At 46.5% G+C, this 21,081-nt stretch overlaps 1 pseudogene; it reads right to left on the bottom strand.

The window, feature by feature from the left end:
* Positions 1 to 2,752: 2,752 nt before the first annotated feature.
* LOC126101314 (dynein axonemal heavy chain 8-like) lies at positions 2,753 to 3,135 on the bottom strand (annotated as a pseudogene).
* Between the last annotated feature and the right edge of the window lie 17,946 nt (positions 3,136 to 21,081).

Here is a 21,081-nt window from a genome sequence, read left to right on the forward strand (position 1 = left end):
CCGCGTGCTCAGTGAAAACAGCTTCATTCGCACACATTTGCTGCTCTGAGTGATTCTACAGTTTCTTAATTGCCTTTCAAGCTCTCTAATGTCGGCCTACACCATATTTTGAGCTGTAAATTACTGACGCAGGTGTGTGGAAAGCGTCGGTGATTACAAATTGCAGACTAATGTCCCGGTAGCTTCATGCAAGAGTTCCCTTTGAAAGCTCTCTTAGATAGTTATGGGGACCTAGCTTTCCACGATGCTAAGGGAGGACAGAGGCCGGAAAACGATGCCGATCGAAGGCATTGACCGCCATCTTCAACAGATCTGTCAGAAAGTAAACCAAAATTACTTTCAAAGAAAGGGTTGGAGAATAATTTGAAAACACCGCGAGAAACGTATACTTGAGCATTAATACCGGTTGCCCTGTTGTATGTGACCACGAACAGCAGCTGTTCTCGATACGTTGCAAGTATCAGTCGCGGTCAGCACAGTGTTTTGTGTAGGTTTGCGTGCATTATATCGGAGCTAAGTAACTTCGAATGTTGGCAAATTGTTGGTGCCCACGTGATGGGTACTTCCGTAACCAAAGTAGAAAAAGTGTTCGGTGTTTCGCAGATTCATGCCACGAACACAGAAAGCAGAAGAGTGTCGCCCGCTAGGTCACAAAGCGGACGAAAATGTGATATGAGTGATCCTGACACACGGTCATTGAGAAAGATTGTAACGAAAAATACACTACTGGCAATTAAAATTGCTACACCAAGAAGAAATGCAGATGATCAACGGGTATTCATTGGACAAATACATTATACTAGAACTGACATGTGATTACATTTTTAAGCAATTTAGGTGCATAGATCCTGAGAAATCAGTACCCAGAACAACCACCTCTGGCCGTAATAATGGCCTTGATACGCCTGGGCATTGAGTCAAACAGAGCTTGGATGGCGTGTACAGGTACAGCTGCCCTTGCAGCTTCAACACGATACCACAGTTCATCACGAGTAGTGACTGGCTTACTGTGACGAGCCAGTTGCTCGGCCACCAAGGACCAGACGTTTTCAATTGGTGAGAGATCTGGAGAATGTGCTGGCAAGGGCAGCAGTCGAACATTTTCTGTATCCAGAAAGGCCGTCGTGCATTATCCTGCTGAAATGTAGGGTTTCGCAGGAATGGAATGAAGGGTAGAGCCACGGGTCGTAACACATCTGAAATGTAACGTCCACTGTTCAAAGTGCCGTCAATCCAAACAAGAGGTGACCGAGACGTGTAACCAATGGCTGCTCATACCATCACGCCGGGTGACACGCCAGTATGGCGACGACGAATACACGCTTCCATGTGCGTTCACCGCGATGTCGCCAAACACGGATGCGACCATCATGATGCTGTAAAAAGAACCTGGATTCATCCGAAAAAATAACGTTTTGCCATTCGTGCATCCAGGTTCGTCGTCGAGTACACCATCGCAGACGCTCCTGTCTGCTATGCAGCGTCAAGGGTAACCGCAGTCTTGGTCTCCGTGCTGATAGTCCATGCTGCTGCAAATGTCGTCGAACTGTTCGTGCAGATGGTTGTTGTTTTGCAAACGTCCCCATCTGTTGACTCAGGGATCGAGACGTGGCTGCACGATCCGTTACAGCCATGCGGATAAGATGTCTGTCATCTTGACTGCTAGTCATACGAGGCCATTGGAATCCAGTACGGCGTTCCGTATTACACTCTTGAACCCACCGATTCCATATTCTGCTAACAGCCATTGGATCTCGACCAACGCTAGCAGCAATGTCGCGATACGATAAAACAGCAATCGCGATAGGCTGCAATCCGACCTTTATCAAAGTCGGAAACGTGATGGTACGCACTTCTCTTCGTTCCACGAGGCATCACAACAACGTTTCACCAGGCAACGCCGGTCAGCTGCTGTTTGTGTATGAGAAATCGGTTGGAAACTTTCGTCATGTCAGCACGTTGTAGGTGTCGCCACCTGCGCCAACCTTGTGTGAATGGTCTGAAAAGCTTATCATTTGCATATCACCATTCCTGTCCGTTAAATTTCGCGTCTGTAGCACGACATCTTCGTGGTGTAGCAACTTTAATGGCCAGTAGCGTAGGAGGACGACAGGTGTAAAGGTTACTGCAGAACTGAATGACGCCCTGCAAACACAGACAGCACCGAACCTCGAATGGAGCTCCATAAGAAGGGACTTACAGATCGAGCTAGAATTCCAAAACCAATCACCTGTGATGCAGATGCGCATAGCAGGAAAAATTGTGCATAAGCCATAAAACGTAGTCTACGAAGCAATGGAAGAAAGTGATTTGGTCCGATGAATCTTGTAGAAAATTGTTCCTAACGTCTGGCTGAGTTTATGTCCCAAAAGTGGAACGTGACTGGACTTCACTGATTATTTGCGCAGCCATACCGTGGGCCCCTTCGGTTCTCTACAAGATCGCATTTCTACAAAGTGACCGTTTTGGCTGAACAGGTCCATCCAACGGTACAATCTGTTTCCTCAGTGGTGATGGTGTATTGTAAGACGATAGAGTTACCGGTCACACTACTCGCATCTTCCCGAACTTGATGAATATGCTGAACTCCTCGTGCGACACGTACTCCCACTCCATGTCTACTTTGAGCGACAGCAGCAGGGTGAACATGAACTTCTGGTCCTCGTATAAGCCGCAGCACTTGTACCGGAACAGTTCGAATGTCGTGTACTCTATGATGGACACTATCCGCTTGGACGTCGCGAGGCTCTTCTCAGAGCGCTGCATGATCAAAGCGCTCGAGGAACTGCACCAGGGACGTCTGATACATGCAGTTGACCATGGCCATGTCGACGATCAGGAAATAGAGTACGCTGCCCTGCGTCGCCACTGGCCGGAACTCCTCAAGAGCCGTGTTGATCTTGACCTCCGTCTCTGCGGCCACCGCCAGCTTCTGGCGCATCTCAGCCGCTGTGACTTTGGTCACGTTCAGCACCTCGATCACCGTCTCGACGTCCAGCAGCGAGCCTTGCACCGTGGTTAGCTTGACAGCAGATTTGCTTCGAGCTGCTGCATCTTGCGCTTGTTGGCGGTGACGTCGGTGATGAGAGCCGTCCGCTCCGCCTCGAGCTCTCGCACAAGGGTGAACTGTCGCATCTCCCCTGACCATCACCGTCACTAGATCTCAATATTATTGAGCATCTGTGGTCTATTTTGGAGAAAAGAGTGCATGATCGCTATCCATATCTCACCGTTACCTGACCGTGTCACTGCTTTTCAGGAAGAATGGTATAAGATTCCCTATAGTGTGCACGTGTGTGTGTGTGTGTGTATGTGTGTATGTGTGTGTGTGTGTGTGTGTGTTTGCAGCTTGCTGGCGCTCAGCGCCGAGGCTATCATCGCCCTTACGCGTATTAAAAGAAACTAAACTGGATAAAATTACTAACATACTGTCTCACAGTAGGGTGAAAACCTATATAATAACGCTCATTCACTCACTCCCGCCCTACCAGCGCTGACCCACACAAGCACGGGATTCCCTCGAAAACCATTCCAAGACGACTGGAAGGTGTTCTGAATACCAACGATTTTCCTGCACCAAATTAGGCATGGTAATGAAATGCGTTTGTGGCGTTTCCATGTTTTTGTGAGAACCCTGTTTCTCTACATGTATACTCCGCAAGCGCCGTTCTAGTGCATGGCGGAGGGTACATCGCTTCAGTTTCATTGATCTCCTCTATTCCATTCGTGTGCTGAATGAGGGAGAAATGACTGTATGGTTCTGTAAATACACGAATCTCTCTTACTTTAACATCAGGATCCTTGAGTAAAACATACTATGGAGGCAGCATAATGATCTAGCAGTGGTTTTCAAATACAAGTTCTCTAAAAGTACGTAACTGGGTCTCGAGATTATTACAACGCCGGTCATTCAAATACACCTATTTAAGTTCCCCAAGTATTTACGTTACCCTTTCGTATTGGTTCTACTAATCTGTTACGATCCTAACAGCCCGCTTGGTAAGAACTCTTAACGCAGGATCAGTATTCTAGAACTTACATGCCATTTGCTTTGCAGACGAACTGCACTTTCCCGGAATCTTCTAACAAATTTTAAGTTTTTTATTCGCTCTCCCTAAGTAAAATACTGATGCATATGTTCCAGTTACATTTATTTTGTAAATTTTGTGTCTCTTACTAAAATGTTCCTGTGACCAGTGTTCGTGAACTACACTACTGGCCATTAAAATTGCTACACCACGAAGATGACGTGCTACAGACGCGAAATATCAGCGACAGGAAGAAGATGCTGTGATATGCAAATGATTAGCTTTTCAGTTGGCGCAGGTGGCGACACCTACAACGTGCTGACATGACGAAAGTTTCCAACCGATTTCTCATACACAAACAGCAGCTGACCGGCGTTGCCTGCTGAAACGTTGTTGTGATGTCTCGTGTAAGGAGGAGAAATGCGTACCATCACGTTTCCGACTTTGATAAAGGTCGGATTGTACTCTATCGCGATTGCTGTTTTATCGTATCGCGACATTGCTGCTCGCGTTGGTCGAGATCCAATGACTGTTAGCAGACTATGGAATCGGCGGGTTCAGGAGAGTAATACAGATCGCCGTGGTGGACCCCAACGGCCTCGTAACACAAGCTGTCGAGATGACAGTCATCTTATCCGCATGGCTGTAACGGATCGTGCAGCCACGTCTCTATCTCTGAGTCAACAGATGGGGACGTTTGCAAGACAACAACCATCTGCACGAACAGTTCGACGACGTTTGCAGCAGCATGGACTATCAGCTCGGAGACCATGGCTGCGGTTACCCTTGACGCTGCATCACAGACAGGAGCGCCTGCGATGGTGTACTCAACGACGAACCTGGGCACACGAATGGCAAAACGTCATTTTTTTCGGATGAATCCAGGTTCTGTTTACAGCTTCATGAAGGTCGCATCCGCGTTTGGCGACATCGCGGTGAACGCACATTGGAAGACTGTATTCGTCGTCGCCATACTGGCGTGTCACCCGGCGTGATGGTATGGGGTGCCAGTGGTTACACCTCTTGGTCACCTCTTGTTCGCATTGACGGCACTTTGAACAGTGGACGTTACATTTCAGATGTGTTACGACCCGTGGCTCTACACTTCATTCGATCCCTGTGAAACCCTACATTTCAGCAGGATAATGTACGACCGCTTGTTGCAGGTCCTGTACGGGCCTTTCTGGATACAGGAAATGTTCGACTGCTGCCCTGGCCAGCACATTCTCCAGATCTCTCCCCAACTGAAAACGTGTGGTCAATGGTGGCCGAGCAAGTGGCACGTCACAATACGCCAGTCACTGTGGTATTTTGTTGAAGCTGCATGGGCAGCTGTACCAGTACACGCCATCCAAGCTCTGTTTGACTCAATGCCCAGGCGTATCAAGACCGTTATTACGGCCAGAGGTGGTCGTTCTGGGTACTGGTTTCTCAGGATCTATACACCCAAATTGCGTGAAAATGTAATCACGTGTCAGTTCTAGTATAATATGTTTGTACAATGAATACTCCTTTATCATCTGCACCCAGTCTCTATTCAGGTCCTATCTTCACTCAGTGCAACAAATCCGTATCACCTAAGGCAATGGAAACAACGATTCGGTTCTTTAAATCACCGATTTGTTTGACGGGCGTCTGGTAGAGTCCGCACAGTCTGAGCCCAAAGTAGCGGTGCACCATCTTGTTGGAAAATGACTCCGTCTTGGCAGTCAGCCAGTTATGGTAACGCAAACAGCTCCAGTAAATAAACGTAATTGTTAGAATTAACTTTTTTTTTAGGGAAAAAATGGTTCCAGCATGCGGTCAACCATCAGACAACCCCACAAATTCCCTTTCGGCCTGTCACGCACCTCTTCGTCCACAGTATGCGTATTGGTTGTGCCCCCGATGCGAACGTTGCTTCGTTGTTGTTTAGGAAATTTCCGTCCTCCTCTAAATGGGGAAAAACATACACTAAATGCGTACGTTGTGGCTTGTCGTCTGGTTCCAACGCATGTAACAGTTGCAATAAGTATGGATACATCTGTAAACGTTTCCGAGGGATTTGCGGTTCCTGTGACGTCCTCTGAACCGACTTCTGCGGTGAACGCTGAAATGTCAACCGCATCCGTTCTGTGTCAGCTGCACTTGTTCCAGGTGTCTAGTATCGACATCCGCAAGGGTAGTTGCTTCGTACACCTTATTTGGACGTTTCTTTGTATCTACATGTCTGAGAGTACAATTTGATGTGAACAAATTATTCCCCACACTGAGCCTATTCTTGAACCACTATTTCACTCACGACAACTTGGAACACGCGCAAAAAAACTTTGTGAGTTTCTTGTCGCATAAGCCAAACATGGTGAGAAAATCATAATTACTTTGTGCGCTAAAACACACTGAAGATATAACATACCTTTACACATCCGATACTTTCACAGTGCGACGTGATCAGTATATTGATCAGTGATCTTATAATCATATACTATCTGGTTATATCTCTCTTTTACAGGTACTGTCTTACATTTATACATATTTCTTGCTGTTTTTGTTATTACTTTGTTTTCACGACAGTGATGCTTATTTTCTTAGGTATTGAGAACTTTTTCGTTAGCTCTGTGCTGGAAGAATCGAAGTTATAAATTCACTGTAAGTAAAGTTTAGTGTTTGTGCGGGTCTGCAGTAAATTGGAAAACGCGTGTGTTATCGGATACTTGGTGGCTAGTGCAGAAGGTTTTGGGGACGTGATTTTCGTTGAATGAAAGACTAACGTTCCTCGGCGAAATATATCGTGTCGCTAGATATAGACCTATATTAGCGCATTAGGTTTTGATGCAACTGTAATCATTCTGCACTAAATTTCTATAGCCGGTATTGTAACATAATCAAGAGCCAGCAATAAAGCCCTACGACATTTGAACGTCAACTGACGTTTTGTCTGGCCCCTGGGCATTACTTTTCTGCATATTACTCAAGACAGCAGGATAAAGGAAAAGTCTTCTGGAGACGTTTATCCAGCAGATGATGTCGGACAATAAACATTACTTATAAAAACAGTTTACGGCTATTCATCTCTACCATTATGGACGATGCACCTGCGACCGTGACTGAAATGTCGTACGCTTGGTACTTATACTGCCGCCTGTCGTTTTGGAATGTTTTTTTAACCCACTTTTATTTTTCCAGTGGCTAGCTTTAGATCCGCAGAAGGTCCACTCAAAATTATCCATTACATACCAGTGTAGACAATACAGCATTTCACGATTTGTGTACAAACATTCGAGTTGAGCGTTAAGAATGATAAGATTTGCATTCACAGACACTGCACGTTTTATACCAGGTGCTGCTGCGTTCGTGACACAGGTGAAAGTAGGTGGATTGAATTGTATAGGAGTTCTGACATTTTATGCGTGTGAATAAAGGAGCGTGGTGTTAATTTGTTACTTACTCGTAATTTAATTTCTGAATATGTAAATATGGCACTCAAAATTATCCATTACATACCAGTGTAGACAATACAGCATTTCACGATTTGTGTACAAATATTCGAGTTGAGCGTTAAGAATGATAAGTTATGAGATGTGACACATAGCCACATCAATTAATTTCACATGTTTGAATCAGTTGTCGAAAGATATCATTTATAGTTACACCAATATCATCTCTTGTATGCAATTAAGAATTTATATATTGTGTTATGATCCTAGCCGTACGGGCATTTAGATACCTTTCAAGTAATATGTTTATGTTTAAGCAATAAAAGATACAAGTTTGAACAGACGTGATGTAATCGGGACCAGCATTCTGATTATTTCAGGCAAGCCCCTTCAAGGTTGTCAATCCAAGAAATTACTATTTATGCTTTTCCTTTAGCTTAAAAGTCTGGTACAACGTAACTGCTCTTTTGTAAACACGTAGCTATAGACATGGCATTGCAGAAAGGAACAACATACATAGTAGATATGACAGGTGTCATGCATTTACAAACATGTAACTTCATTATCGAATGTTTTTGCACAAAAGACTTAGTTGTGCAACTGAGCAGCCGTAGTCTATATCCAGTTATATTAAATTTTCTGTAGCTAAGCGCGAAAATATAGTCAACATTTTGTGAGGTTCATCTATCCACTAGGTGTTCCTTTTTCTTTCTTATCATGTTTTGTACGAATAAATCTCAAATCTCTGACAGCTGTTCTGCCAGCCTTGTATGTTGTCCCTTTGTGTGACCCCTTACATGGAAAGTTCACCGTATGAAAAAATAGTAGCGATATGCACATGTACAGAAGGCGGTGATACCTCGCATGTTACGTATAAAAGGGTGCTGCACTGGCCGACCTGTCATTTGTATTCAGGTGATACAAGTGAAGAGTTTTTCGACCTGATTATAACAGCACTACGGGAATTAACAGCCTTTGAACTGGAGCTAGATGCTTGGGATGTTCCATTTCGGAAATCGTTAGGCAATTTAATATACACCGAGATACGCAGTGTCAAGAGTGTGCCGAGAATACACGTTTGCACGCTTTATCTCTCAACGCAGTGGACAACGCAGTGGCCAACGGTCTTCACTTAACGACCGAGAGAAGCGACGTTTGCGTAGAGTTGTCAGTGCTAACAGACAAGCATCGCTGAGTGAAGTACTGTAGAACTTAATGTGGGACGATGACGAATGCATCCGTTGGGACAGTACGGCAAAAATTGGCTGTAAGACGCTATGGCTACAGATGACCGAAGCGAGTGCCTTTGCTAACAGCAGCGCCTCTCCTGGCAGCTGACCATATCGTTTGGACCCTAGACGTCCAGAACACCGCGGGCTGGTCAGATGAGTCTCCATTTCGGTTGGTAAGAGCTGATGGTAGGATTCGACTGTGGCGCAGACTCCACGAAGCCATGGACATGAGTTGTCAACAAGGCATTGAGCAAGCTTGTGGTAGCTCCGTAATTGTGTGGGCTGTGTTTACATGGAATGGACTGCGTCTGCTGGTCCAAGTGAATCGATTATTAACTGGGAATGGTTACGTTCGGCTATTTGGAGACCATTTGCAGCCATTCATGGTCTTCATGTTGGGGATGACTATGCGTCATTTAACTGGGCCACAGTTGTAGGCGATTGCTTTGAAGAACATTCTGGACAATTCGAGCGAATGATTTGGCCACCCAGATCGCCGGACATGGATCCCATCGGACATTTATGGCAAATAATCGAGATGGTCAGTTCGTGCACAAAATGTTACTCCGGTGACACTTTGGGGCAATTATGGACGGCTGTAGAGGCAGCATGGCTCAAAATTTCCGCTGGGGACTTTCAACGAGCCCATGTCACGTCGAACTGCTGCACTACATCGGGCTAAATGACGTCCGACACGATATTAGGAATTACGTAATTATGCAATGACTTGTCACCTCAGTGTAAAATAATAGTGGGATACCAAATGCCAAGGCTCGGATTGACATCCTGGAAAACACTTGGATGAAACGGACCGGAGCACGCTGCTTGCGATTACATAGTTAAGATTCGTGTCCTGTGTCTTTTTATTCTAAACCTATATATAGCAGTTCAATGAACTGTGTCTATGCTCTGTATTTTCAGACATTTAGGGTCATGATATTGTACATGTCTTCACTTTGCATATTTGAACTGACATTGGTTAACTATACTCGATATCTTTGCATCAACTGAACCTTTGTATTCCATCCTCCCTCACAGCTGAGTGCGCTAACGTGCCCTACCGGGATTCGGACAGGTGTGCCGGCCCCAGATCGAATCCCCCTGGCAGATTAACAACGGTGCCGGTGTACCGGCAAAAACGTGATTTTAGGCCGTTTCCCACATCCAACTAAGTGAATACCGGTCGGGTCCGGAATCTGCCTTAGTTATACGATTCAAAAACGTTTAGAAAAACGTTCACCTACGTTTCTATGATTAACGCTGCACGCTGACATTTGGGGTACACGTACTCCTCCTTGGAGTAACAGGGTGACGATCTCTTAGAATTAACCATGCCAGTTCCGAAAATATAACCACGCTGACCATGCTAAAGACAGGAGAAAAGCAAAAGAAAGTATGAAGGACTGAACCTAGAGATTTTGGATGCGGAATCGTACATTGACGAAATGATGTGGCGTGTGACGTCATCCTTGCACAAGCATCTGTGTCATTTTTTGGAATGTAGGTGGTTGTGATTCAAATGTGGCATATCCCGTTCTACGGATTTTCATTAGCTCTGTGCTGGAAGAACTTGACAGTTCGGTTGTGAGTTGGTGAAGCCAACGAATGTGAATACGAAGCCTTAGTTGGGACGACAGACCGATCTGTAGCATAGTCGAAGGCCCAGGTCAGGATGAAAGGTGTGAGTTTGATTGTGAGTAGCTGAAGTGGTACCGATGATCTGAGTTAGTCCATGCCTTTTGAGAATGCCTGCAACATTTCGAAGTGTCAGATCTCATAACTTAATCTATATACTGCATTTTCTGCTTGCGTGTAACGAATCGATTTAATGTGCTTTATTCATAACTACAGGAATTACTTAATACGTCAGTAACAAAGTAACACACCTGTCCTTGACTTACGTTCATACTAGCTGTTACCTGCAGCTGCAGTTGCATGTCAATAGTTTTGTTATGATAAGTGATGGTGAGTAAGTAAGCTAGTGTACGTGCAATAACATCAACTTCCCTCACGTGTCTGCCTCCGTGGGTAGGCGCAGCTCGTGACGTGTGCCCCACCATAGCCCCCATCCCAAGCTGGCCGAAAGTGCAACATTCTGCTGCCAGGCAGTGCGTACAGAGAGACTTGGGCAGGAGTGCACATCTATGCTTTGTGTTACTGAAGTAGCTGTACGTTACCCAACATGCACATCATTCAACAAAATGCGTGGAAGTGTAGACTAATCACATTGAAAGTTGTATAAGCATTATATTGATTAAATTGATTCATATCATGTAGCACAGATGAAGCAATAAAGGCATGTTAAGAATCAACGTGATAAAGACCATAAGTCAAAGAGAAAATAGCTTTTCCGAAGAGTAAATCTTTTTCCCTAATTCACGTAAAACTCCTCAAATCTGTAAGTATCTTGTACTGTAGACTTTCTAAAGTAGCCAACGTTCTTGCTCAGGTTTCAAGGTATCTCTACACCAAATTTAATTATACTGCGTTCAGTGCGTTAGTCGTGATAACGCAAGACACAAAGTTACTTTCGAATTTGTAATATTAATATCGATAAAACTTTGAATTACGAGACCTTCTATTGCATGATCCGATGTTGATGAGATAAAACCTTTGCGGTCCCAGAATCTATGTTCAAGTTACCTGCAAAAATTCTTTGAAAATTCGTCTAGTACTTTTGGTGAAGCAAGTTCAAACAGACGGACGTTCAGACACGATAGTTTTACATATTTGTTATTAATATAGAAGAAAACGGATGAATCTACATTGAAGCGCCAAAGAAACTGGTACAGGCATGGATATTCAAATACAGAGATATTTAAACCGCGCTATACGTCGCTGCGGTCGGCAGCGCCTATATAAGACAAAAAGTGTCTGACGCAGTTATTAGATCGGTTACTGCTACTACAATGGCAGGTTAGCAAGATTTAACTGAGTGTGTTATAGTCGGCGCACGAGCGATGAGACACAGTACCTCCGAGGTAGCGATGTAGTGGGGATTTTGCCACACGACCATTTCACGAGTGTACCGTATCAGCAGTCCAGTAAAACATCAAATCTCCGCCATCGCTGCGGCCGGAAAATGATCCTGCAAGAACGAGACCCACGATCACTAAAGAGAATCGTTCAAGCTGGCGGAAGTTCAACCCTTCCGCTAATTGCTGCAGATTTCAATGCTGGGTCATCAACAAATGTCAGCGTGCGAACCAGTCAACGAAACATCATTTATATGGGCTTTCGGAGCCGAAGGCCCACTGTGCAAGCTTGATGAGTGCGCTGCACAAAGCTTTACGCCTCGCTTGGACCCATCAACACCGAAATGGGACTCTTGATGACTGGAAACATGTTGCCTGGTCGGACGAGTCTCGCTTCAAATGGTATCGAGAGGATGGAGGTGTACAGGTATGGAGACAACCTCATGAACCCACGAACCCTGCGTGTCAGCAGACCACTGTTCAAGCTGATGGAGGCTCTATAATGGTGTGGGGCGTGTGCAGTTGGAGTGATATGGGACCCCTGATACATCTAGATACGACCCTGACAGGTGACACGTACGTAAGCATCGTGTCTAATCACCTGTATCCATTCAGGTCTATTGTGCATTCCGACGGACTTGAGCAATTCCAGCAGGACAATGCGGCATCCCACACGTCCAGAATTGCTACAGAGTGGCTCGAGGTACACTATTCTGAGTTTAAACACTTCCACTGGCCATATTAGTGAGCGTATCTGGGATGCTTTGCAACGTGCTCTCATGGATTTATGGAGAGTCCTGCAGGATTCATGGTGTCAATTCTTTCCAAGACTGGTTCAGTGCTCAAGTCCATGTCACGTTGTGTTGCGGCACTTCTGCGACTTCGTGGGGCGCCTACACGATAGTAGTCAGGTGGACCAGTTTCTTTGCCTCTTCAGTGTATGTACAGGATGCTACGGGTATAAGTCCAGATACTGTAACTATTTGTATCTCAATATGTACCCACTACAGTGCGCTTTTTTTCTGTGTCTGTCTTCCCGGAAAACACATCACATAATTACACTACTCACCATTAAAATTGCTACACCACGAAGATGACGTGCTACAGACGCGAAATTTAACCGACAGGAAGAAGATGCTGTGATATGCAAGTGATTAGCTTTTCAGAGGATTCAGACAATGTTGGCGCCGGTGGCGACACCTACAACGTGCTAACATGACGAACATTTCCAACCGATTTCTCATACACAAACAGCAGCTGACCGGCGTTGCTGGGTGAACGTTGTTGTGATGCCTCGTGTAAGGAGGAGAAATGTGTATCATCACGTTTCCGACTTTGATAATGGTCGGATTGTAGCCTATCGCGATTGTGGTTTATCATATCGCGACATTGCTGCTCGCGTTGGTCGAGATTCAATGACTGTTAGAAGAATATGGAATCGGTGGGTTCAGGAGGGCAATACGGAACGCCGTGCTGGGTCCCAACGGCCTCGTATCACTAGCAGTCGAGATGACAGGCATCTTATCCGCATGGCTCTAACGGATCGTGCAGCCACATCTCGATCCCTGATTCAGCAGATGGGGACGTTTGCAAGACAACAACCATCTGCACGAACATTTCGACGACGTTTGCAGCAGCATGGACTATCAGCTCGGGGGCCATGGCTGCGGTTACCCTTGACGCTACATCACAGACAGGAGCGCCTGCGATGATGTACTCAACGACGAACCTGGGTGCACGAATGGCAAAACGTCATTTTTTCGGATGACTCCAGGTTCTGTTTACAGCATAATGATGGTCGCATCCGTGTTCGGCGACATCGCGGTGAACGCACATTGGAAGCGCGTATTCGTCATCGCCATACTGGCGTATCACCCGGTGTGATGGTATGGGGTGCCATTGGTTACACGTCTCTGTCACCTCCCGTTCGCGTTGACGGTACTTTGAACATTCGACGATACATTTAGGATGTGTTACGACCCGTGGCTCTCCCCTTCATTCGATCCCTGCGAAACCCTACATTTCAGCGGGATAATGCACGACCGCTTGTTGCAGGTCATGTAAGGGCCTTTCTGGATACAGAAAATGTTCGACTGCTGCCCTGGCCAGCACATTCTCCAGATCTCTGACCAACTGAAAACGTCTGGTCAATGGTGGCCGAGCAACTGGCTCGTCACAATACGCCAGTCAGTACTCTTAATGGACTGTGGTATCGTGTTGAAGCTGCTTTGGTAGCTGTACCTGTACTCGCCACCCATGCTCTGTTTGACTCAATGTCCCGGCGTATCAAGGCCGTTATTACGGCCAGAGGTGGTTGTTCTGGGTACTGATTTCTCAGTATCTATGCACCGAAAGTGCGTGAAAATGTAATCACATGTCAGTTCTAGTATAATATATTTGTCCAATAAATACCAGTTTATCATGTGAATTTCTTCTTGATGTAGCAATTTTAATGGCCAGTAGTGTAACTACCCGATGTTTCTGCATGGTCGTAACTGCAGCACTGCCGGCCAGTGTGGCCGAGCGGTTGTAGGCGCTTCAGTCTGAATCCGCGCGACCGCTACGGTCGCAGGTTCGAATCCTGCATCGGCAATCCTGCTGTCCTTAGGTTAGTTAGGTTTAAGTAGTTCTAAGTTGTAGGGGACTGATGACCTCAGATGTTAAGTCCCATAGTGCTCAGAGCCATTTGAACCAATTTTGAACTGCATCACTAAGTGGAGTACGCCTTCCAGTATAGACTAACCGTTTTGTATCGAAGTGTCCACACTTCAACATCTGACCTGATGCCCAGGGGAAAATAAGCATTAATGGTTTGCTCTTGTTGCAAGTACATGGCGGTACTAACCAACCTAAAACCATAGTACTCCTAATAGCTATAATTATTATTCGGCAAATGTCGTAAATACTGATGTAAAGTTGTCCAGTACACTGTTCTCAGTCACCAATAAAAGATTTGCATTTATACGCCGAACGTTATATTTTTACTCTCCAGGGAATTTCGTCGAAATAAATTACCCCAGGCAGGCGACAAGTGTACTGGGGAGAGCATGGCATCACTGGCCTGGAATGCCTGTACTGTCTCTTGGCTATAAAATCTCGTCCTTTGGACGGGGCGTGGCGCTAGGAAGCCCATCAGCGCCAGACGTCGCCCCTCCCTGAAACCGGTCCGGGTGTGGCGGGAGGGAGGAGTACTGAAAGCCGCACGCTACGGGACGCGCCCGGTCCTGGGCGGCGCGCCTGTTAATTGAGACTCCGCCACCATACGGTGCGGTGAGGACAGCGGCCGAGGACGAGGGCGAGGCGGTGCCTGGGCGCCGGCGCTCGGCCGCGTGCGCCGCTCTTGTCAAACAGGTCCGCACCGCAATCAGAAACAGACAACGCACACTGCCATACAAAAGACTCTGCGTGTCTTCCGCAATTAGAGAGCACGATGAAAATGTGGTGTCACCGCCAGACACCACAGTTGCTAGGTGGTAGCTTGAAAGTGGCCGCGGTCCATTAGTACATGTCGGACCCGCGTGTCGCCACTGTCAGTGATCGCAGACCGAGCGCCACCACACGGCAGGTCTAGAGAGAGGTACTAGCACTCGCCCCAGCTTGCTAGCGACTACACTGACGAAGCCTTTCTCTCATTTGCCGAGAGATAGTTAGAATAGCCTTCAGGTAAGTCCATGGCTACGACCTAGCAAGGCGCCATTAACCATTTCTAGAGGGAGTCTCACTTGTATCATCAAGAATGCTGTATACAAATGATGGATTAAAGTTAAGTATTCCAGCAGCTACGTACTTTTCTTTATAGCATTCATTACGTATCCTGTTTCAGACTTAACGCAAGCCGGCGTGAGTTGACGCGTGCCCTTTCGGCTTCCTCGCCTTGTGTCTAGACTGTCTTGTCTAGACACGACAGAAAATAAGCACACCGAACAAAATACTGCCCACGCCATTAAAAGACACACTGCTCACTACGGAGATCTCCGAAAAAGTCGGTGTAAGCTATTTGGAAAGGAGGGTAATATAAGCTCACTGAATAAAGAATTAGTAATCTCAGAGGGCAGTCACAGATGAGTCCATCACAGATGGCGCCTACCGAGTCACCTGCTCACCTGCGCGCCATGCTGCACATTAAGTTTCTTTATTCATCGTGTGCACTCAGACCCGTTTCGCCTCAGTTACAAGGCATCTTCAGTGGGTGTCCTGAAATATTAACCGATTTCTTATTTGCGCATTCAGGTTATCATTTGCATTTATAGGTTACAGATTTAAAACAGCTCGTTGAAGTTTTTATAATAAATGTAAAGGTACTTACAGATCAGCGTCTAATTCATTATTTTTAAACCAAACATCTTTCTCCCAGCTGTGTAAGCTTGTACTTTTCCTTCGGTCACTGTTTTCAGGCCGGCCGCTAGTGGCCGTGCGGTTCTAGGCGCTTCAGTCTGGAACTGCGTGACCGCTACGGTCGCAGCTTCGAATCCTGCCTCGGGAATGGATGTGTGTGCTGTCCTTAGGTTAGTTAGATTTAAGTAGTTCTAAGTTCTAGGGGACTGATGACCTCAGATGTTAAGTCCCGTAGTGCTCAGAGCCACTGTTTTCAGTGCATAGCTATAAGCGGATATTGTGTGTAGACATGGGCAAATGTAAGGACGTGACAGTCAGAAAGGGGCAGTCACGTTTGGCGGTGCCAATGGTCATGTGGTGTGTGACGTTGCTGGATTTGTTGGTGTTTCGCGGTGGACAGCTCAACTCGTCTGTAAGCAGTAGTGTGACACACACGGCCACGAAACACGACGTCAGAGTTGACTGAGAGGGGCAGGAGACGTGTTTCATGGCTTGTGAATCAAAATCGCTTCCAAACCCGACAGGAACTGCTGCACTGAGTGAATGAAGGTCCAGCCCGACCTGTTAAAAAATGGCTCTGAGAACTATGGAACTTAACATCTATGGTCATCAGTCCCCTAGAACTTAGAACTACTTAAACCTAACTAACCTAAGGACAGCACAGAACACCCAGCCATCACGAGGCAGAGAAAATCCCTGACCCCGCCGGGAATCGAACCCGGGCGTGGGAAGCGAGAACGCTACCGCACGACCCCGAGATGCGGGCCCCGACCTGTTAGAACGTTGCGACGGGAACTGACCGAAATGAAGATTTGGAATCGATAACCTCACAAGAGGCCATTGCTCACACTGGCACATACAGCTGCACGTCGTCAATGGGCTATAAATCGTCGAACATGTTGTGTACGACTTCATACACAATGGTAAGGAGAAGTGGACTACCGAGCATTGCGGAAAATGTCGTCATAGGAAAGCTGAACAGGAGGAGAAATGATTAGCGAACACGTTAACACAGTACACAGAAGATTTACCAAACCTATCTTTTTCCAAACGAACGAAGACTCAGTTCAAATAATGCATCGAGAAACACATTGCGCCTCAACCGTGTCAACAAGGAAGAGTCTCGCTGTACCAACTACCAATTACGGTGTTGGGGCCACGACTAGACGGTATTTGCGTAGCCTCACAGGGCCAAGTGGCTTCGAGCACAGGGGGGTTGAGTCGCTGCCACCGGCCGACCTACATCGCGGCGGTAGAGCGTGCTCATAGTCCAGAGCCACTGGCCTCGTGGCTCAGCGGGTGCACACCATAGGTTCTGTCACATCCCGTGCCACCGCTGTCGGCGTCTAACGGAAACCTGACACTCCGTTACCAACCTTCATGTGCCGTGGGGTGGTGTCGATACGTGACACCACTGAACGTTCACAATAGCTGACTGTCGGAACATAATGTCGTCTGACGAACTAATGTTCAAATGTGTGTAAAGTCTTAAGAGACCTAACTGTTGAGGTCATCGGTCTCTAGACTTACCCACTACTTAAACCAACTTATGCTAAGAACAACACACGCACACCCACCCACGCCCGAGGGAGGACTCGAATCTCCGGTGGGAGGGGCAGAACAATCCGTAGATGGCGCCTCTAACCGCGCTGCCACTCCGCGCGGCTGACGAACTAAGTTTTTCCCTATATTCAAATGACACACGTCCTCGAGTACACCGAAGGTCAATGTGTCCAACGTCAGGCTCAAGATGGAGGTGGAGCTGTGATTTTCTTGGGGGGGTTTTCTTATCATGAATTGGGCGCACTCACTGAGGTGACCATTGACATTGACCATCATGTTCGCTTAAACATTCTGAACGATCTGGTGTTGCCTTTCAGTCAACATCTGCAAGGAGAGTAAGCTATCCATTTTTTAAGAACACATTAGGCTTGAAGAATATGTGACTGGTTTTCTTAACACTCCCCCGCCATATTACATTTCGACTTCCCTGCAAAACCACCTGACTTGAAGCCCACAGAGGCCCTGTGGGACATATTGGAATAGCGGGTAAAATAGCGACTTCAGCATCCCTGCAATATGGTGGAATTGCGCTGTCGGTTGCACACTGAATGATTTAACCTGGATGCGACGTAACTGCATAGCCTTGCGACGCACTTCCTAACTGAATCGAGGAGGTTCTCAAGTACAGCGGTGCAATAACACGATGTTAAGTAATGCTTGTAATGCTTTCCCTAGGGTTGACTAATTTTTTGTCTGGGGAGCTTACAAAGAGCGAACAATATGGAAGATCATGAACGAAATGCTTACGGTGTAAGACATTGAAAAGCAATGGCTTAAATAAAAGAAAGGAAAGGCTCAGAAGTGACATTAAAATTCAGGATGAAAATATATGCGATAAAATTCGCTGTTGAGGTTGCTATCCGCAGAGAAAGCGAAAAAGAATTTGCTAGATCTGGTGAAAGCAGGCACTTGGGATTGAGGATAAGCGGAAGAATGGTGAAAGTAATGAGGAGTATAAAAAACGAAATCAGCAATGATCTTACAAAACTGGAAATCACAAAGTAAGGTGAAGGAACATGTTTTGAAGTTGGAAGTAAACTAACACGTGGCGTACGAATAAAGGACAAAAAAAGAAGAAAAGAGTATCATTGGAGCAGAAGGTATTCTTGACCAAAAGAAGTTTACGAATGTCGAACACCAGTCATAATTTGCGAAAGAAAATTCTGAGGATGTGCGTTTGGAGCATAGGACTGTATGGAAATGAATGATGGACAAAGGGAAATAGAAGAATCGGAGCGCTTCAGGTTTCCATAGAACGATGTTGAAAATTAGGTGGGCATGTAAAACAAGGATAAGGAGTACTCTGCAGAACTGACCAAGAAAGAAACACGTTCAACATACTGACAAGAAGAAATGTTAACATCATAGGACATGTGTCAAGACATCAGGAAATAGTTTTCATGGTACTAGACGGTAAAAACTGTAAAGGAAGACACACTCATATTCAAAAGGAACAGAACACCCTGAACGACTAGGGATAGGACATTCATATTCACAGATCATGTACATTAGTATGTACTGCAGTAATGATTAGCATTTGAACTATGCCGACACGCGGGTTTAAGGTCAACGTTGATATCCCGGTACAACAACACCTACCGGTGAAATGTGCCTGCGGCTCTCGTTGCCGCTGTAAACCGAAGATAATGGATCAGTCTGAATTGAGCAGACGTGCAGGATGCCTCGCAGACGAATACGCGAACCGTTCCGTCAAATCAGTGAGTCCGAATGTCCGCCCCCAGTAGCTGAGTGGTCAGCTCGACGGACTGTCAATCCTAAGGGCCCGGGTTCGATTCCCGGCTGGGTCGGAAATTTTCTCCGCTCAGGAACTGGGTGTTGTGTTGTCCTAATCATCATCATTTCATAGCCATCGACACGCAAGTCGCCGAAGCGGCGTCAAACCGAAAGACTTGCACCAGGCGAGCGGTCTACCCGACGGGAGGCCCTCGTCACACGCAATTATTAGTGAGTCGGAATGAGGGCGCATTATAGGCATGAGAGAATGTATGTGCGAACCGTACCGTCAAATCAGAGGGTTTGAAAGATGGCGCACAATTGACATGAGAGAATAAGAGAATGTGATGCATCCATCCGGGAAGCTACTGCACTTTCGGGACGAAGTGTTTCGGCAGTGCAACTGGCGTTTAGAGAATGATTCACGGAAGGCCGTAGAGCAAGACGAGAGGGGTTAAGTCGGACCACTCAGACCAATCCCCGAGAAGATCGACACCTCATGCGAATGGCACTGCAGGGCAGATCTGCGTCCTCCTCGACTCTGGCGCAACAGTGGTACAGCGCAACACATCGTACGCTATCAGGGTTGGCAGTCACCGTTTATTACGGCATGGGTTACGTGCGCGTCGTCTTCAATGGTGTATGGAACGCCGTCACTGGGTACAGGAGTGGCATCAGACAGTGTTTTAGTGCCATTCCAAGTTCTGTTTGCCCGCATTTTGGTTAGCCGCAGACAAGGGGAGCTGCATCAAAATGACTGCATTCACACAAGACATGCAGCGCCAACTCGAGGCCTTATGGTGTGGGGAGCTATTGGGTACGATCATAAATTACAGCTGGTGCGTATCCGGGGCACTGTGGCCAATGTGACTTACATGAATGACGTCCTGCGACGCGCAACCATAACATTACTGCACAACACCTCAGACGCCACTTTTCAGCAAGACATTGCACGACCACATATTGCTGCACGAACACGTGCCTTCTTGTGTCACTGGATGCCACCTTCTTGCCCCTGCCTGCCAGATCACCAGGCTTGTCGCCAATCGAAAATGTGCGGGATACGGTGAAATATCGGGTCTAGCGCTGTGACCCAACCCCAACCAGCAGAGATGAACTTTAGAACCAGGTGAATGCAGTACTTATGGCTATACCACAGGACGCCATCACGCATGGAACAAGTTATCAGGACCCTTTGCGGACCCTGTGCCTGCTAGGGAACAGAAAACATGCTGAACCGAGGTGACTGAATTGCTAATAAATTTCTAGAACATACTAATGCACATGTCCTGTGAATGCGAACGAACTATCTCTAGTTGTTCAAGGTGTTCTGTTTTTTTTTCTGAACATGAGTGTAAATTGAACAAATAAATCAGGTCGAAGGTTACAAGTGCTACTCTTAGATGAAGGGGCTGACAGAGGGGAGGAAGTCGCCCCAGGGCGCATCAAGCCAGTCAGAAGACTGATGATCTCATATCCCCCTCCTACCCCCACCAATCCAGAAAAAAACTTTTAAAACTGATACCAGGCAGTCATCTAACTCTCCATAGCTGAAGTAAGCCGTATAGAGAGGTGACAGAAATGCAGAAAGGATCTGGCCTGTGCCCGTGACCACACAGCTAATGATGCTGCCAGATTCCTAGGTACATCAGCACGATATCTGGCAACTTGTCTACAAGGGCTAGTGTACTACCAGAAGCTATGTAACACGGTGTAAGAACAATGTTCATAAAAAGAATCTGACCGGCGGGGACGTGAGACAAGTGCGGCACCTTGTCAATGACAATCGATTTCAAAT

Source organism: Schistocerca cancellata, chromosome 9 (genome assembly GCF_023864275.1).
Source record: "Schistocerca cancellata isolate TAMUIC-IGC-003103 chromosome 9, iqSchCanc2.1, whole genome shotgun sequence".
NCBI lineage: Eukaryota > Metazoa > Arthropoda > Insecta > Orthoptera > Acrididae > Schistocerca > Schistocerca cancellata.